The following is a 17039-nucleotide window of genomic DNA, read 5'->3' as shown; positions in this document are numbered from 1 at the left end:
GAGATTTCTGCTCTGGAGAGACCTGCAAACCTCTCGCAAAAGGTCCTTCGAGCCGCGGACTGGGTGCCAGGACTGGGAGCTGAGTACAGGGGCGGCACCGACAGGAAAAGATCCGAGTGGGCTTCAGGGATGGGATCTCCAGCGGCCGCGTGGGTCCCTCGACCCACAGGTGACAGGGGTTGGTGAGAAGATCTCTTTGGTGGGTCGAGAGGGGAGTGGGCTGCCCCCATAACTCAGGCCCCCTCGGGAGGCAACAACAGCGGAGGCGGGAGCAGAAAAGGGCTCCCCAAGCAGGCAGGAGCCAGGATCCATTGTTGAAGGTCTCCATATAAACCCCCTGAGGGAACTGAGCCCGTGAGGCGGCCCTGCCCCCAACCGGGCAGCTGAACTTAATCTCACACTGAATAGCAGCCCTGCCCCAGCCAAAAGCCCTGAGGCAGGCAAGCAGCATTTGATTCTCAGACCCCAAGTGCGGGCTGGGAGGATCCGGAGGCGAGGTGGGTGTGAGGAGAATATTCAGAGCTCAAGTCACTGGCTGGGAAAATGCCCAGAAAAGGGAAAAAACCCAAGACTATTGAGGGTTACTTTCTTGGTGAGCAGGTTTCTCCTCCCCTCCCTTCTGATGAGGAAGAGCAGTGCTCACCATCAGGGGAAGACACGGAAGTCAGTGCTTCTAAATCCCAGCCCACTCAATGGGATCAGTGCTGGGAAAAGGCCTTAAAGAGCCCAAACAATTTTCAAAATCATGATAGAGAGGTGGAGGAAAAACTGGGAAGAGTAATAAAAGACTTGCAAGCAAAGTATGAACAACAAATCAGCACCCTGCTAAAGGAGAACCAAAAAAATGCTGAAGAAAATAACACCCTGAAAAATAGGCTAACTCAATTGGCAAAGGAGGTTCAAGAAGCCAAGGAGGAGAAGAATGCTTTCAAAAGCAGAATTAGCCAAATGGAAAAGGAGATTCAAAAGCTCACTGAAGAAAATAATTCTTTCAAAATTAGAATGGAACAGATGGAGGCTAATGACTTTATGAGAAACCAAGAAATCACAAAACAAAACCAAAAGAATGAAAAAATGGAAGATAATGTGAAATATCTCATTGGAAAAACAACTGACCTGGAAAATAGATTCAGGAGAGACAATTTAAAAATTTTGGGACTACCTGAAAGCCATGATCAAAAGAAGAGCCTAGACATCATCTTCCATGAAATTATCAAGGAAAACTGCCCTGAGATTCTAGAACCAGAGGGCAAAATAAATATTCAAGGAATCCACAGAACACCGCATGAAAGAGATCCAAAAAGAGAAACTCTTAGGAATATTGTGGCCAAATTCCAGAGTTCCCAGGTCAAGGAGAAAATATTGCAAGCAGCTAGAAAGAAACAATTCAAGTATTGTGGAAATACAATCAGGATAACACAAGATCTAGCACCTTCTACATTAAGGGATCGAAGGGAATGGAATAGGATATTCCAGAAGTCAAAGGAACTAGGACTAAAACCAAGAATCACCTACCCAGCAAAACTGAGTATAATACTTGAGGGGAAAAAATGGTCTTTCAATGAAATAGAGGATTTTCAAATTTTCTTGATGAAAAGACCAGAGCTGAAAAGAAAATTTGACTTTCAAACACAAGAATGAAGAGAACCATGAAAAGGTGAACAGCAAAGAGAAGTCATAAGGGACTTACTAAAGTTGAACTGTTTACATTCCTACATGGAAAGACAATATTTGTAACTCTTGAAACATTTCAGTATCTGGGAACTGGGTGGGAGTACACACATACACACGCACACACGCACACATACATAGAGACAGAGTGCACAGAGTGAATTGAAGAGGATGGAATCATATCTTAAAAAAAAATGAAATCAAGCAGTGAGAGAGAAATATATTGGGAGGAAAAAGGGACAAATTGAATGGGGCAAATTATCTCTCATAAAAGAGGCAAGCAAAAGACTCATTAGTGGAGGGACAAAGAGGGGAGGTGAGAGAAAAACATGAAGTCTACTCTCATCACATTCCACTAAAGGAAAGAATAAAATGCACACTCATTTTGATAGGAAAACCTATCTCACAATACAGGAAAGTGGGGGCCAAGGGGATAAGCAGGGTGGGGGGGATGATAGAAGGGAGGGCATGGGGAGGAGAATGCAATTCAAGGTCAACACTCATGCGGAGGGATAGGATCAAAAGAGAATAGAAGTAATGGGGGACAGGATAGGATGGAAGGAAATATAGTTAGTCCTATACAACACAACTATTATGGAAGTCATTTGCAAAACTACACAGATTTGGCCTATATTGAATTGCTTGCCTTCCAAAGGGAAGGGGTGGAGAGGGAGGGAGGTAAAGAAGTTGGAACTCAAAGTGTTAGGATCAACTGTCGAGTAATGTTCTTGCCACTAGGAAATAAGAAATACAGGTAAAGGGGTATAGAAAGCTATCTGGCCCTACAGGACAAAAGAGAAGATGGAGACAAGGGCAGGGAGGGATAATAGAAGAAAGAGTAGATTGGTCACAGGGGCAATTAGAATGTTTGGGTTTGGGGGGGGGAGGGGATAAAAGGGGAGAAAATTTGTAACCCAAAATTTTGTGAAAATGAATGTTAAAAATTAAAAAAAAACACAAAAAACCTCCTATGTCTTGCCCTTTACCATGCAGGAGCACATGTCAGAGCTGGATTTTGAAGTCATGTCTTTTGACTTTGATTCCAATGTGTTCACTCCCTCTGTTCTCCATTGTCTTTTCCATTTTATACAGCTCACATATTATACCCCTGTATTTTACTCCCAACTGTAGTGACAAATTCATTTTATCAGCATGCATCTCCTTGTTTTTTGCATCTCTTGATATTAGTAATTGGAGGATCACAAAACAAGGTTACTTCTGTTAGATTTTTTTTAAAAATGTGCCATTTTAATCTACAAATACATTTAAGTTGGCTCTTACACTTTTAGCTTTTTCTTGATAAAAGTAATGGTAACTTTTTATTCTGGTTCACTGTTTCTGACTTTTGTTCCTCATTTTGATTCACTTTGATATTCAATTTAAATTATTTCTATGCCTTTTATTTTGGATTTAATAATTGAGAATTAGGGAAAACCTTAACCTGAAGCAGATAAATTAGCAAACCTTCCTTTTTCACTGAGTTCTTGCCTCCGATATGACTCCTAGTTCAGACTCCATATTTTCCATGAAAGGTAATCAGTCAAATGAAATCATCCAGAATCATGTGAAGGGCATGGCAGTCCAGTAAATACTTCCACCTCAAACACATTTCTGACGTCAGTCAATATCCCATGTAAAAAAGGTGATAACAGATTGTGGTGGTTTAATCACCAATTAAAACAATTCCAATAGCACTTTTAATGATGACTTACAAAGCATAGTATTTTTCTTCCATAGGAAGTGCTTGCAATACTGAAAATCTTTAGGGCCTTTTTGGTTCAGTTCTCATTAGTTTGTTAGATATCAGATAGAATGCAGAATTCTTTCAAATGCTGAACTATTATTACCTGCAGCAAAGTCTAAACAGCAAAGAAAAAAGATAGTCCAGAATGTAGAAAAACAGAATGTGGGATCTAGAAGAGATGCTAGACATCATCAATTATAATATTTTATATATGACATATAATTATAATATAGAAAATGTGGAATCTGGAGTCAGAAAGACTTGAATTCAAATCCAGCTTTAGGATTAAATAAGATAATAATTGTAAAGTGCTTAGCATAGTTCTTAGCACATAGTAAGTCCTATACAAGTATTAGCTAGTACTATTTTGGGGCAGCTAGGTGGTACAGTGGATAGAGTGCCAGGCCTAAGGTCAAGAAGTTGAACTCATTTTTATGAATTCAAATCTGGATTCAGTCACTTGGTAGTTGTTTGATTCCGAGCAAGTCACTTATCCTGTTTGCCTCAATTTCCTCATTTACAAAATGATCTGAAGAAGGAAATCACAAACTCCTCCAGTATCTTTATCAAGAAATCCCCAAATGGAGTCATGAACAATCACACAACACTATTGTTATCATCATCATCATAATCATCAATTCCCTTCATTTAATGTAAAAAGGATTGAATTTGGTTACTCATTTTTTTTTTTAAATTTCCAGGAGTATTCCATCTGATTAGGCCTTCTTAATAACCTAGAAAACCAAGAAGAGTTGAAAATAATTCATCTTTCAATATTGAGTTTAAGTGAACTTTTAATCTAAAATTTAAGATCATTTAACTGACATAAATTAGTCCACATTGAAAATATCATTAAGGGAGCCAAGATGGCAGAGTGATCGGTAACTGCTATCTCTCTCCCCACATTGACCTTGACCAACCCAGAGATTATTTGCCAGGAAAAAACCCTGGAACAGTGGAAGCAGTAGAGGGCATAAATAGACTCTCAGCACAGGAGACTAGAAAGATCGCTAAGGAGGGTTCCTCTTGCTGTGGCCAAATGCAACTAGTACAGGATCAAAGCTGTCCCAGACAGTCCCACCTTGACAAATTGAAGGTCCTGAACCATTGAAGGTCCTGAACCCCAGGGAGTTGAAGCCAGCAACTGCCAACACTAGAACTGCAAGCACGCCTCAGCACCCCAGTGGAATTGGGAAGACACTAGTTCAGAAAGCTGAGCTTGCCTACTTTCTAATTCAGCAGAGGAGCCTCTGGCATCCAGACTACCCTTCCCTCACACTTAAGGAGCTACTTCCAGGGTAATTGCAGAGAAACCCCAAAAGACCTAACCAGCTGCTGCTTTCAAACACCAGCAAGCTCAGCACCAGGTAAGCTGCAGCATTTAATTTCTAGCTGAAAAAGCCAGAGGCCACAACACACAAAGCCTCAAATTTTAAGCACAAGGACAGAGCTCCCTGTGCCACAGATGCAGAGATCTACCTTAAAAGCCAGGAAAAGAGTTATTATCATGAGTTAAAAGCAAAGCAGAAAAGAAAAGAACATAGAGTCTTTCTATGGGGACAAAGACCAAAACACAAATAACAAAGAGGTCAGCATTAAGACTGTACTCTCCTCTGAAACTTCAGAACGGAATATGAACTGGTTGGAAGAACAAAGAGCCTTCTTGGAAGAGCTCTAGAAGGATTTTAAAACCTAAATTACAGAAATAGAAGAACAATTGACCAATGATTTTAAAAATATGAAAAAAGAATTCATTGAAGAGAATAGCTCCTTAAAAAGGAAAATTGGACAAATGGAAAAGGAAATAAAAAATCTAGCTGGTGAAAATTACTCCTTAAAACGAATAATTGGACAGATGGAAAAGGAGATGCAAAAGTTAACTGAAGAAAATAATTTGATAAAAGTAGAACTGGGAAAGTAGAAGCTAATGAATCTATGAGACATAAAGAATCAGTCAAACAGAATCTAAAGAATGAAAAGATAGAAGAAAATATTTAATTGAAAAAACAACTGACCTGGAAAATAGATCCATGAAAGAAAATGAAAGAGGCTGGACCATATCATCCAAGAAATCATCAAGGAAAATTGCCCAGAAGTCCTAGATCCAGAGGGCAAAATAGTCATCAAAAGAATCCACTGTTCACCTCCTGAAAGGGACCCCAAACTAAAAACACCAAGGAATATTGTTGCCAAATTCCAGAACTATCAAGTGAAGGAGAAAATACTGTAGGCATCCAGAAAGAAACAATTCAAATATTGAGGAGCTACAGCCAGGATCACACAGGACCTTGCATCTTTTACATTAAAAGATTGAAGGAATTGGAATATGATATTCTGTAAGGCAAAAGAGCTGAGACTACATCCAAGGATAAATTACCCAGCAAAGTTGAGCATAATATTTCAGGAAAAGAGATGGACATTAAGTGAAATAAGGGATTTCCAGTTCTTCCTGATGAAAGGCCAGAACTCAACATAAAATTTGATCTTCAAATGCAGGTCTCAAGAGAGGCATAAAAAGGTAAACAGGGGGAAAAAAAAAACCTTTGTTACACAATATGGGCAAATGGATTACATCCCTATAAGGGACGATGATACTTGTTAATCTTGAGAATTGTATATTTATTTTGAAATGTAGAAGGGATACACATAGGCAGAAGGAGTGGGTACAAATTAAATGATGTGATGATAACAAATGTGATTTAAGGGTGTGAAGGGATTGTAACGAGAGATATGAAAAGGAAGAGGCAGAAAAAAAATAAATTCCATCACAGGAAGAGGCACAAAAATATATTACAGTAGAGGGAAAGAGGAGAGGGAGATGAGCATTGTTTGAGAGGTACTCTCATCTGATTGGACTCAAGGAGGGTACAACAAACTCAGTTACATATAGAAATACAACTAGTTCTGTGGGCAGTAGGAGGGGAAGAAGGAAAGAAAAGGGAGGGGAGACTAAAAGCAAGGGAAGAAGTAGTAAGGAAAAGGGATTAAAAGGGAGGGGGGCTTGAAAGAAAGGAGGGAAGATTGAAGGAAGCAGTGGTCAAAAATTAAAGTGCTACTGTGGAGGGAAAGGGAGAAGGAAGAACTAAAAGCACAAATGGTGGCAAAGAGGATGGATGGAAAGACAAAGAATATAATCATAACTGTGAATGTGAATGGAATGAACTCTCCCATAAAATGGAGATGGATAGCAAAATGGGTTAAAAACCATAATCTAACAATACGTTGTTTACAAGAAACACATTTGAAAAGGGGAGATACACATAGAATAAAGGTAAAAGGTTGGAGAAGAATAAATTGTGCTTCATCTGATGTAAAAAAAGCAGGGATAGTAATCCTAATCTCAGACAAAGCAAAAGCTGAAATAGATCTAATCCAAAGAGATAAGGAAGGAAACTATATCCTGCTAAAAGGCACCATAGACAACAAAGCAATTTCATTACTAAACACATATGCTCCAAGTGGTATAACATCCAAATTCTTAGAGGAGAAGTTAAGCAAGTTACAGGAAGAAATAGACAGCAAAACTATACTAGTGGGGGACCTCAACCTCTCCCTCTCTGAACTTGATAAATCAAACCTCAGAATAAACAAGAAAGAAGTTAAGGAGGTGAATGGAACTCTGGATACGGTAGATATGATAGATATCTGGAGAAAATTGAATTGGGATAGAAAGGAATATAATTTTTTCTCAGTGGTACATAGCACATATGCAAAAATTGACCATGTACTAGACCATTAAAACCTCACAATCCAGTGCAGAAAGGCAGATACACCCTTCTCAGATCATAAAACAATAAAACTTATATGTAATCAAAGGCCATGGAAATATACAACAAAAACTAATTAGAAACTAAATAATCTAATCCTAAAGAATGAATGGGTTAAACAACAAATTGCAGAAATATTCAATAACTTCATTCAAGAGAATGACAATAATGAGACAATCTACCAAATTTTATGAGATACTGCAAAAGCAGTTCTTAGGGGAAATTTTATATCTTTGAATCCCAACATGAATAAAATAGAGAAAGAGAAGATCAAAAAACTGGACATGCAGCTGAAAAAGCTCCAAAAAGAACAAATTGAAAATCTCCAAGTAAATGCCAAATTAGAGATAGTAAAAACCAAAGGAGAGGTTAATAAAATTGAAATTAAGAAAGCTATTGAACTAATAAATAAAACCAGGAGCTGGTTTTATTAAAAAAAACAATAAAATTGATCAATCTTTGGTCAAATTGGTTTAAAAAAAGAAAGAAGAAAACCAAATTACCAATATCAAAAATGAAAAGGGTGAACTCACCTCCAATGAGGAGGAAATTAAAACAGTAATAAGAAATTATTTTGCCCAACTGTATGCCCACAAATTTGACAATCTAGATGAGATGGATGATTATTTTAAAAGATACAAATTGCCCAGACTAACAGAAAGGAAGTCGAGTATTTAAATAACCTCATTTCAGAAAAATAAATTGAAAAAGTCCTCAGTGAATTCCCTAGGAAATTCTTCAGGGCCACATGGATTCACAAGTGAATTCTATCAAACGCTTAAAGAACAATTCCAACACTATATAGACTATTAGGGAAAATTGGGGAAGAAGGAGTCCTCCCAAATTCTTTTTACGATACAAATATGGTTTTGATACCAAAACCAGGAAGAGCCAAAACAAAGAAAGAAAATTATAGACCAATTTCTCTAATGAATATAGATGCAAAAGTTTTAAATAAGATTTTAGCAAAAAGAATGCAGAAATTAATCACGAGAATAATTCATTATGATCAAGTAGGATTAATATCAGGAACTCAGGGATGGTTCAATATGAGGAAAACTATTAACATTATTGATCATATCAACAACAAAACTAAGAAAAACTACATGATTATCTCAATAGACGCAGAAAAATCTTTTGACAAAATACAACACCCATTCCTATGGAAAACACTGCAGAATATTGGAATAAATGGAACTTTCCATAAAATAATAAGCAGTATCTACCTAAGTATCTACCTATCTATCTAAGGTTTTACTTCAGGAAGCATTATATGCAATGAGGATAAGGTAGATGCATTCCCAATAAGATCAGGATGAAACAAGGATGTCCATTGTCACCACTATTATTCAGTATGGTACTAGAAATGTTACCTGTAGCAATAAGAGAAGAAAAAGAAATTGAAGGACTTAGAATAGGCTGAGTAGAAACTAAGTTATCACTCTTTGCAGATGATATGATGATATACTTAGAGAATCCCAGAGAATCAAGTAAAAGCTATTTAAAATAATAAACAACTTTGGCAAACTTGCAGGTTCCAAAATAAACCCACAGAAATCTACATTTCTATATATTACTAAAAAGCCCAACAGCAAGAGATAGAAAGAGAAATCCCATTTAAAACTATGGCAGACACTATAAAATATGTGGGAGTCTACCTGCCAAAACAAACCCAGGGACTATATGAACACAATTACAAAACACTTTTCACACAAATAAAGTCAGACCTAAGTAAGCAGAAAAACATCAGTTCCTAGTGGGTAGGCTGAGCCAATATAATAAAAATTACAATTCTACTTAAATTAATTTACTTATTCAGTGCCATACCAATCAAACTATCAGATAATTATCTTGTAGAGCTAGAAAAAATAATATCAAAATTCATCTGGAAGAATTAAACATCCAGAATATCAAGGGAACTAATGAAAAGATATTCTAGAGAAGGTGGCCTAGCTCTATCAGATCTCATATTGTATTATAAAGTAGCAGTTATCAAAACTATTTGGTACTGGCCAAGAAACAGAAGGATAGACCAGTGGAATAGGTTAGGTACCCAAAACACAGTAGTCAATGAATATAACAATCTACTGTTTGATAAACCCAAGGACCCCAGCTTCTGGGATAAGAACTCATTGTTTAATAAAAATTGCTGGGAAAACTGGATAACAATATGGTGGAAACTACACATAGACCAATGCCTGACACCATACACAAGAATAAAATCCAAATGGGTACATTATCTAGATATAAAGATTGTTACTGTGGACAAATTGGTGGAGCAAGGAATAGTGTATTTATTGGATTTATAGAGAAGGGAAGAATTTTTGACTAAACAGAAAACATTATGAAGTGCAAAATTGATAATTTTGATTACATTAAATTGAAAAGTTTTTGCACAAACAAACCCAATGCAACCAAGATTAGGAGGGAAGCAGAAAACTGGAAAAGAATTTTTGCAACTAGTATCTGTGCTAAAGGCCTCATTTCTAAAATATATAGAAAACTGAGTCAAATGTACAAGAATACAAGTCAATTCCTTAACTGATAAATGGTCAAACGATATGAACAGGCAGTTTTCAGAGGAAGAATTCAAAGCTATCTATAGCCATATGAAAAAATTCTCTAAATCACTATTGGTTAGAGAAATGCAAAACAAAACAACTCTGAGATACCACATCACACCTATCAGATTGGCTAACATGACAAAACAGAATGATGATAAATATTGGAGAAGATGTGGGAGAGTTGGAACCCTAATTCATTGTTGATGTAGTTGTGAGCTGATCCAATCATTGTGGAGAGCAATTTGGAACTATGCCCAAAGGGCTATAAAAATGTGCATAACCTTTGACCCAGCAATATCGCTTCTAGGACTGTATCCCCAAGAGATCATAAAAATGGGAAAATATCCCACATGTACAAAAATATTTATAGCAACACTATTTGTGGTGGCCAAAACCTGGAAATTAAGGGGATATCCATCAATTAGGGAATGGCTGAATAGATTGTGGTGTATGAATGTAATGGAATACTGTTGTGCTCTAAGAAATGATGAACAGGAAGACTTCAGCAAAGTCTGGAAAGACTTATATGAACTGATGTTGAGTGAAAGGAACAGAACCAAGAGAACTTTATACACAACAACAACCACAGTGTGTGAGGATTTTTTCTGGTAGACTTAGAACTTCATTGCAATGTAAGGACTTAAAAAATTCCCCGTGGTCTCTTAATGCAAAATACCTTCCACAACCAGAGAAAAAACTATGGAATTCGATTGTAGAATGTAGCAGATCATTTTCTTTGTATTACACTTTGGTTTGTGTTATGATTTTTTCCCATTCTTTTTCACTCTTCTATGCAACATGACTAAGGCAAAAATGTATTTAATAGGAATGCATGTGTTGAACCTATATAAAATTGTATGCTGTCTCAGGGAGGGGTGGGGAAGTAGGGGAGAAGCAAGGGGAAGGAGAGGAAAAAATCTAAGATATATAAAAGTGATTGTAGAACACTGAAAACAAATAAAAATAAAATGAAAATATCATTAAGCTAGACATATTTATCCATTTATAATGTGAAGTGAAAATGATTGCTTTTTAAAAGTGTTGTTATTTAGCATAAAATATTATTTTCCTTCAATATTTACAATATCTACTCAATGTGTGTTACAACATTAGGTGGAATGAGAGCAAAGAAAGTGTCAGTCTCTGCTTTCAAGGAGCTAAAAATCTAGTAGAAAGACGTAGGAAAGAAAGATATGTACAAATAGCTACAAATAAATAATATATACACATAAAATTGAATGTATTTATTCTGTGTACTTTTTCTAATATTTATGTCATTCTTCAGTCATTTTCAGTCATTTCCAACAATGTATGAACCCATTTGACGTTTTCTTGGCAAAGATAATGGAATTGTTTGCCATTTCCTTCTCCAGCTCATTACACACATGAGGAAACTGAGGCAAGCAGAGTTAAGAGAACTGCCAAAGATCAGACCCCTAGTATGTGCAGGTCCTCTATTCACTGCGCCACCCAGCTGCCCCAGTATTCTATACTAAAACTTCAATTTAAATTTAATAAATCATTTTAAAATTCATTTAGCAATTTGACAGTAATTTTTCAGTGAAATGAAGCTTGAAATATTTTGTAGAAACATTCCTTCATGTGGCTTATTTAAATATAGTACACCCCAAATATCTACTTTCCTTTGACAATGGATGGCCACAATATTCCATTTTCATTTAGAAATGATAACATTCTAGTTAATTTTGACAATTACAATCCAGAAAAGTCAGCTGTTATTTTGTTGCTAGTAAAGGAAACAACCATCTCTTTCTCCTTCCCTCAAAATAACATGATACATGTGATTCAGCAAAGTGGCTTTTTGCTTCCTATTTTAAAATATTCTTGGTGGAGGTATAATGAGAAAATAAACTTTACGAATACAAGATAATGATCTTAAGTCTGTCCTCCATACAGGGAATGTATACACTCTTAGGGTACCTTGACCCCCTTTCCCTTTTGCAGGATGTCATCTATAATCTTCTACCTTCATCTCTTGCCTTTTACAAAGGAAGAATATGTTTCTATTTATTGTTTTTGCCAAAGGGGCATCAAAAATGTCCCACTCTCCTGTCCTGAAATGTAATACTCCTGGGAGGGGACACATTAAATTCATTAACCTTAAAACATTTGATAAATATGAGTTGAAATGATAATAATGAGAGGAAATGTTGTAAATTGGTCAGTGACTTGGCTTCAGAAACTTAGACTGAATACCTCTATGCAGGTCTCTAGGAATACCAAACTGCATTAGTAGAGGGAGTTTCATTATAGAGCTTTACACTGATGAAATCACATTTCTGTCCCAACAGTAATAGTGCCAACAATGAACATAAAGAATGAGATACGTTCAAAACAAAACAAAGTTTGACAATTTTGCTAGATTGTCTGGCCTTGGTCATTTGCCCTGTACCCTGAAGATGATGTAAGAAATTGATGAAATGGGTTTTAGGGATTGTCAAGGGAGGAGACTGTTAATGGAATCATAGAAAGTTTGTATTATAGGACATCAGAGACTTCTTTTTGGCCAGGTTAATAGAAATCTGGGAATTGCCAATGTTAAGAACTCCAAAGCAAACCATCAAAGGGAGCATTTGGGAAGTAAGGTTAGTTTTTCTGGATTATGTTAAGAATGCTACGGTTAGAATACAGGTTGCAGCAAAGTCAGGAATTCAGATGGAGTAGGAAATCTGAGACCTTGAGGCCACCCCTTTGAACTCAGACTTCACAGAATAAATTCCCATAATAAAATGATTTATTCTGTAAAACACGGACTTAGTCAAAAGGTTGCATCCAAGAACTAAGAGGGTCACATGCCTGGAGACTGCAGATTCCCCACCCCTGGATAAGAGAATCCTACAGATTGGAAGATGGTAGAGCCAGAAAGACAATGCTCTAGTACAGCCAGTGCACTAGTTTTAGAGTAAGAATAACTGACTTCAAAATCTGACAAAGCTGTTTACTAAAACTATGACCTGGGAGAACTCACAAATTCTTTAGGACTCAGTTTCTTCATCTGTAAATATGTAGATTGGTTTCATTGATATCTAAAATCTCTTCTAGCTTTTGATTCTCTGACCCCACAAAGACAACACTGGAATAGAACTGAGCATGTGATATCCTGGGCACAGCCAATTTTCATTAGGGGGTACATTGAAGAAAGGTAATTGATGAACAATATAGTGATTATCTTGCAATTGCATGTTTGCAGGGAAGCTTAATCTTAATGAAGGCTTGAATTATATAATGCATATCTATCCAAGTAGTATGTAGTGATTTCTTTTACAAAGGAAATTTACGGGGCGGAGCCAAGATGGCAGAGTAGAAAGACGCACATACACATAGCTCTGAACCCACAACCCACAGAACGGCTAGAGGGGACCAACCCATGGTGAATTCTGCACCCAGACGCCACGGAATATTGGAGCGAGGGAGATTTCTGTTCCGGAGAGACCTGCAAACCTCTCGCGGGGGGTCCTTCGCGCTGGGGACTGGGCGCCGGGAATGGGAGCTGAGTGCAGCCCTGCAGCAGCCGCGACACCATGAGGAGGAGATCCGAACCGGCTACAGGGACGAGATATCCTGCGGCCACGAGGGTCCCTCCACCCACAGGGGGACCTGCAAACCTCTCGCAAAAGGTCCGTCGCGTTGCAGACGCGGAGCCCAGCCCGGACCTGTGGCAGCTGCGGCTCCGAGAGGTACAGATCCAAGCAGGCTTTAGGGACGGGATCTCCAGTGGCGACACAAGCCCCCCCCCCCCACAGGTGACGAGGGTCGGTGGGAGAGTATCTTTGGCGGGTCGAGAGGGGAGTGGGGTGCCCCCATGGCTCGGGCCCCCCCCCCGGGAGGTAGAAGCTGAGAGGCGGCTGCAGACAGGGGCTCCCAAGCTGGCGGGAGCCTGGATCCATTGTAGAAGGTCTGTGCATAAACCTCCTGAGGGAACAGAGCCTGAGAGGCCACCCTGCCCTGACCTGACCATCTGAACTTAATTCTCACACTGAATAGCAGCCCTGCCCCCGCCAAAAGCCCTAAGGCAGGAAGCAGCATTTGAATCTCAGTCCCCAAACGCTGGCTGGGAGGACCAGGAGGCGTGGTGGGTGTGAGGAGAATATTCAGAGATCAAGCCACTGGCTGGGGAGAATGCCCAGAAAAGGGAAAAGAAATAAAACTATTGAAAGGTACTTTCTCAGAGAAAAGACACCTCCTCCCTTCCTTTCTGACGAGGAAGAACAATGCTTACCATCAGGCAAAGACACAGAAATCAAGGATTCTGTGTCCCAGCCCACCCAATGGGATCAGGCCATGGAAGAACTCAAAAAGAATTTTGAAAGTCAAGTTGGAGAGGTGGAGGAAAAACTGGGAAGAGAAATGAGAGGGATGAAAGAGAAGCATGAAAGGCAGATCAGCTCCCTGCTAAAGGAGAACCAAAAAAATGTTGAAGAAATTAACACCTTGAAAACTAGCCTAACTCAATTGGCAAAAGAGGTTCAAAAGGCCAATGAGGAGAAGAATGCTTTCAAAAGCAGAATTAGCCAAATGGAAAAGGAGATTCAAAAGCTCACTGAAGAAAATAGATCTTTCAAAACTGGAATGGTATAGATGGACGCTAAGGACTTTATGGGAAAGACAGATATCACAGAACATAGCGTGAAGTTTCGAAAAATGGAAGATAATGTGAAATATCTTATTGGAAAAGCTACTGACCTGGAAAATAGAATCAGGAGAGACAATGTAAAAATTCTGGGACTACCTGAAAACCATGATCAAGAGAAGAGCCTAGACATCATCTTCCATGAAATTATCAAGGAAAACTGCCCTGAGATTCTAGAACCAGAGGGCAAAATAAATATTCAAGGAATCCACAGAACACCGCCTGAAAGAGATCCAAAAAGAGAAACTCCTAGGAATATTGTGGCCAAATTCCAGAACTCCCAGGTGAAAGAGAAAATATTGCAAGCAGCTAGAAAGAAACAATTCAAGTATTGTGGAAATACAATCAGGATAACACAAGATCTAGCACCCTCTACATTAAGGGATCGAAGGGAATGGAATAGGATATTCCAGAAGTCAAAGGAACTAGGACTAAAATCAAGAATCACCTACCCAGCAAAACTGAGTATAATACTTCAGGAGAAAAAATTGTCTTTCAATGAAATAGAGGATTTTCAAATTTTCTTGATGAAAAGACCAGAGCTGAAAAGAAAATTTGACTTTCAAACACAAGAATGAAGAGAACCATGAAAAGGTGAACAGCAAAGAGAAGTCATAAGGGACTTACTAAAGTTGAACTGTTTACATTCCTACATGGAAAGACAATATTTGGAACTCTTGAAACATTTCAGTATCTGGGAACTGGGTGGGAGTACACACACACACACACATGCACACACGCACACATACATAGAGACAGAGTGCACAGAGTGAATTGAAGAGGATGGGATCATATCTTTAAAAAAAATGAAATCAAGCAGTGAGAGAGAAATATTGGGAGGAGAAAGGGAGAAGTTGAATGGGGCAAATTATCTCTCATAAAAGAGGCAAGCAAAAGACTTATTAGTGGAGGGATAAAGAGGGGAGGAAAGAGAAAAACATGAGGTCTATCTCATCACATTCCACTAAAGGAAAGAATAAAATGCACACTCATTTTGATAGGAAAACCTATCTCATAATACAGGAGAGTGGGGTACAGGGGCACAAGCAGGGTGGGGGGGATGATAGAAGGGAGGGCATGGGGAGGAGAATGCAATCCGAGGTTGACACTCATGGGGAGGGAAAGGATCATAAGAGAATAGAAGTAATGGGGGTCAGGATAGGATGGAGGGAAATATAATTATTCCTATACAACACAACTAGTATGGAAATCTTTTGCAAAACTACACAGATTTGGCCTATATTGAATTGCTTGCCTTCCAAAGGGAAGGGGTGGGGAGGGAGGGAGCTAAAGAAGTGGGAACTCAAAGTGTTAGGATCAAATGTAATGTTCTTACCACTGGGAAATAAGAAATACAGGTTAAGGGGTCAAGAACGCTATCTGGCCCTACAGGACAAAAGAGAAGACGGAGACAAGGGCAGGGAGGGAGGATAGAGGAGAGAGCAGATTGGTCACAGGGGCAATTAGAATGCTTGGGTTTGGGGGGGGGGGATAAAAGGGGAGAAAATTTGTAACCCAAAATTTTGTGAAAATAAATGTTAAAAGTTAAATTAAAAAAAAAAAAAGGAAATTTACTTTAAGGACCCAGTGGAGAGAATTATATCAGACTGGGGAACATATAATGGCAAAGAGGATAGGCTGATGTTGGTGACTTGTGAAGGTAAAAATGGGAGTATCTCTGTATATATCTATCTATCTAGTGTCAATAAGGTTAGAAATGGAATTGATGAAACAGACACAGTTTCTGGCCACATGTATGGTTAATGAAAAATCTCTCTCTCTTTTTCTCCCTCCCTCCCTCCCACTCTCCCTCTCTTTCTCCACCTGTCCTACCTCTTTCCTCTCTCATATAAATTGTTTAAATTATTCTCTATACTGAAGTCTATAGTATAGGAAAAGACAAGAACAATCAGACAATTCATCCTACTTTGTCCCTATGTCAGAGACCTGTGTTAGTCCCTAACGATGAAAATAATAATGGTCAATGGACATCACTCTGAAATTTGGTAAAATATTTTACATTATTATCTGAAGACTGAAAGAATACCCTGGAGACACAGGTAGTGAATGCTGAAGTATGATACACAGTTGCAAAAGCCAAACTTGGAGATAAGAGGATTGCAAGAGCTTGACTGAACCAGTCTTGGATGAGAGACAACAATGGATGAGAAGCTAAAAGAGAGAAATGTTCATTAAGACTTTGAATCAGTTTGAAAGCATTGGAAACACTCAGTTTACAGATGAGAAAACTAAAGGTCAAAAAATGAGCCTTGCCTACAGCATCATTGTAGGTAAATGATAGAGCCAGGAACTGACTTCACTTCACCATTTCTACAGGATTCTTCCCTACCTCTGTTGTTGTGTGGTACCTCTAGTCATTCATTTAAAGTACACAGATAATTTTATGCAAATTTTATTTGAGATACATCTATCAGCTTATAGTCTTATAATACTTTATGGTGCACATACCATAAAAATGTCCTATTTTTAAAAACTATGGAGGAACTCTTTTAGAAATTTGAAAATGTTGATTACTCTCCACACCTTAATTAGTTTGTTTGATTTTTTACACTCGTAGAATTTCAATATATGAAAGGCTTTTAGAGATTATCAAACAATTTAATTCAGTGAGTATTTATTGA

This window comes from Notamacropus eugenii, chromosome 3, assembly GCF_028372415.1.
Source record: "Notamacropus eugenii isolate mMacEug1 chromosome 3, mMacEug1.pri_v2, whole genome shotgun sequence".
NCBI classification, from domain to species: Eukaryota; Metazoa; Chordata; class Mammalia; order Diprotodontia; family Macropodidae; genus Notamacropus; species Notamacropus eugenii.
Note: the sequence above shows the minus strand (reverse complement) of the source record.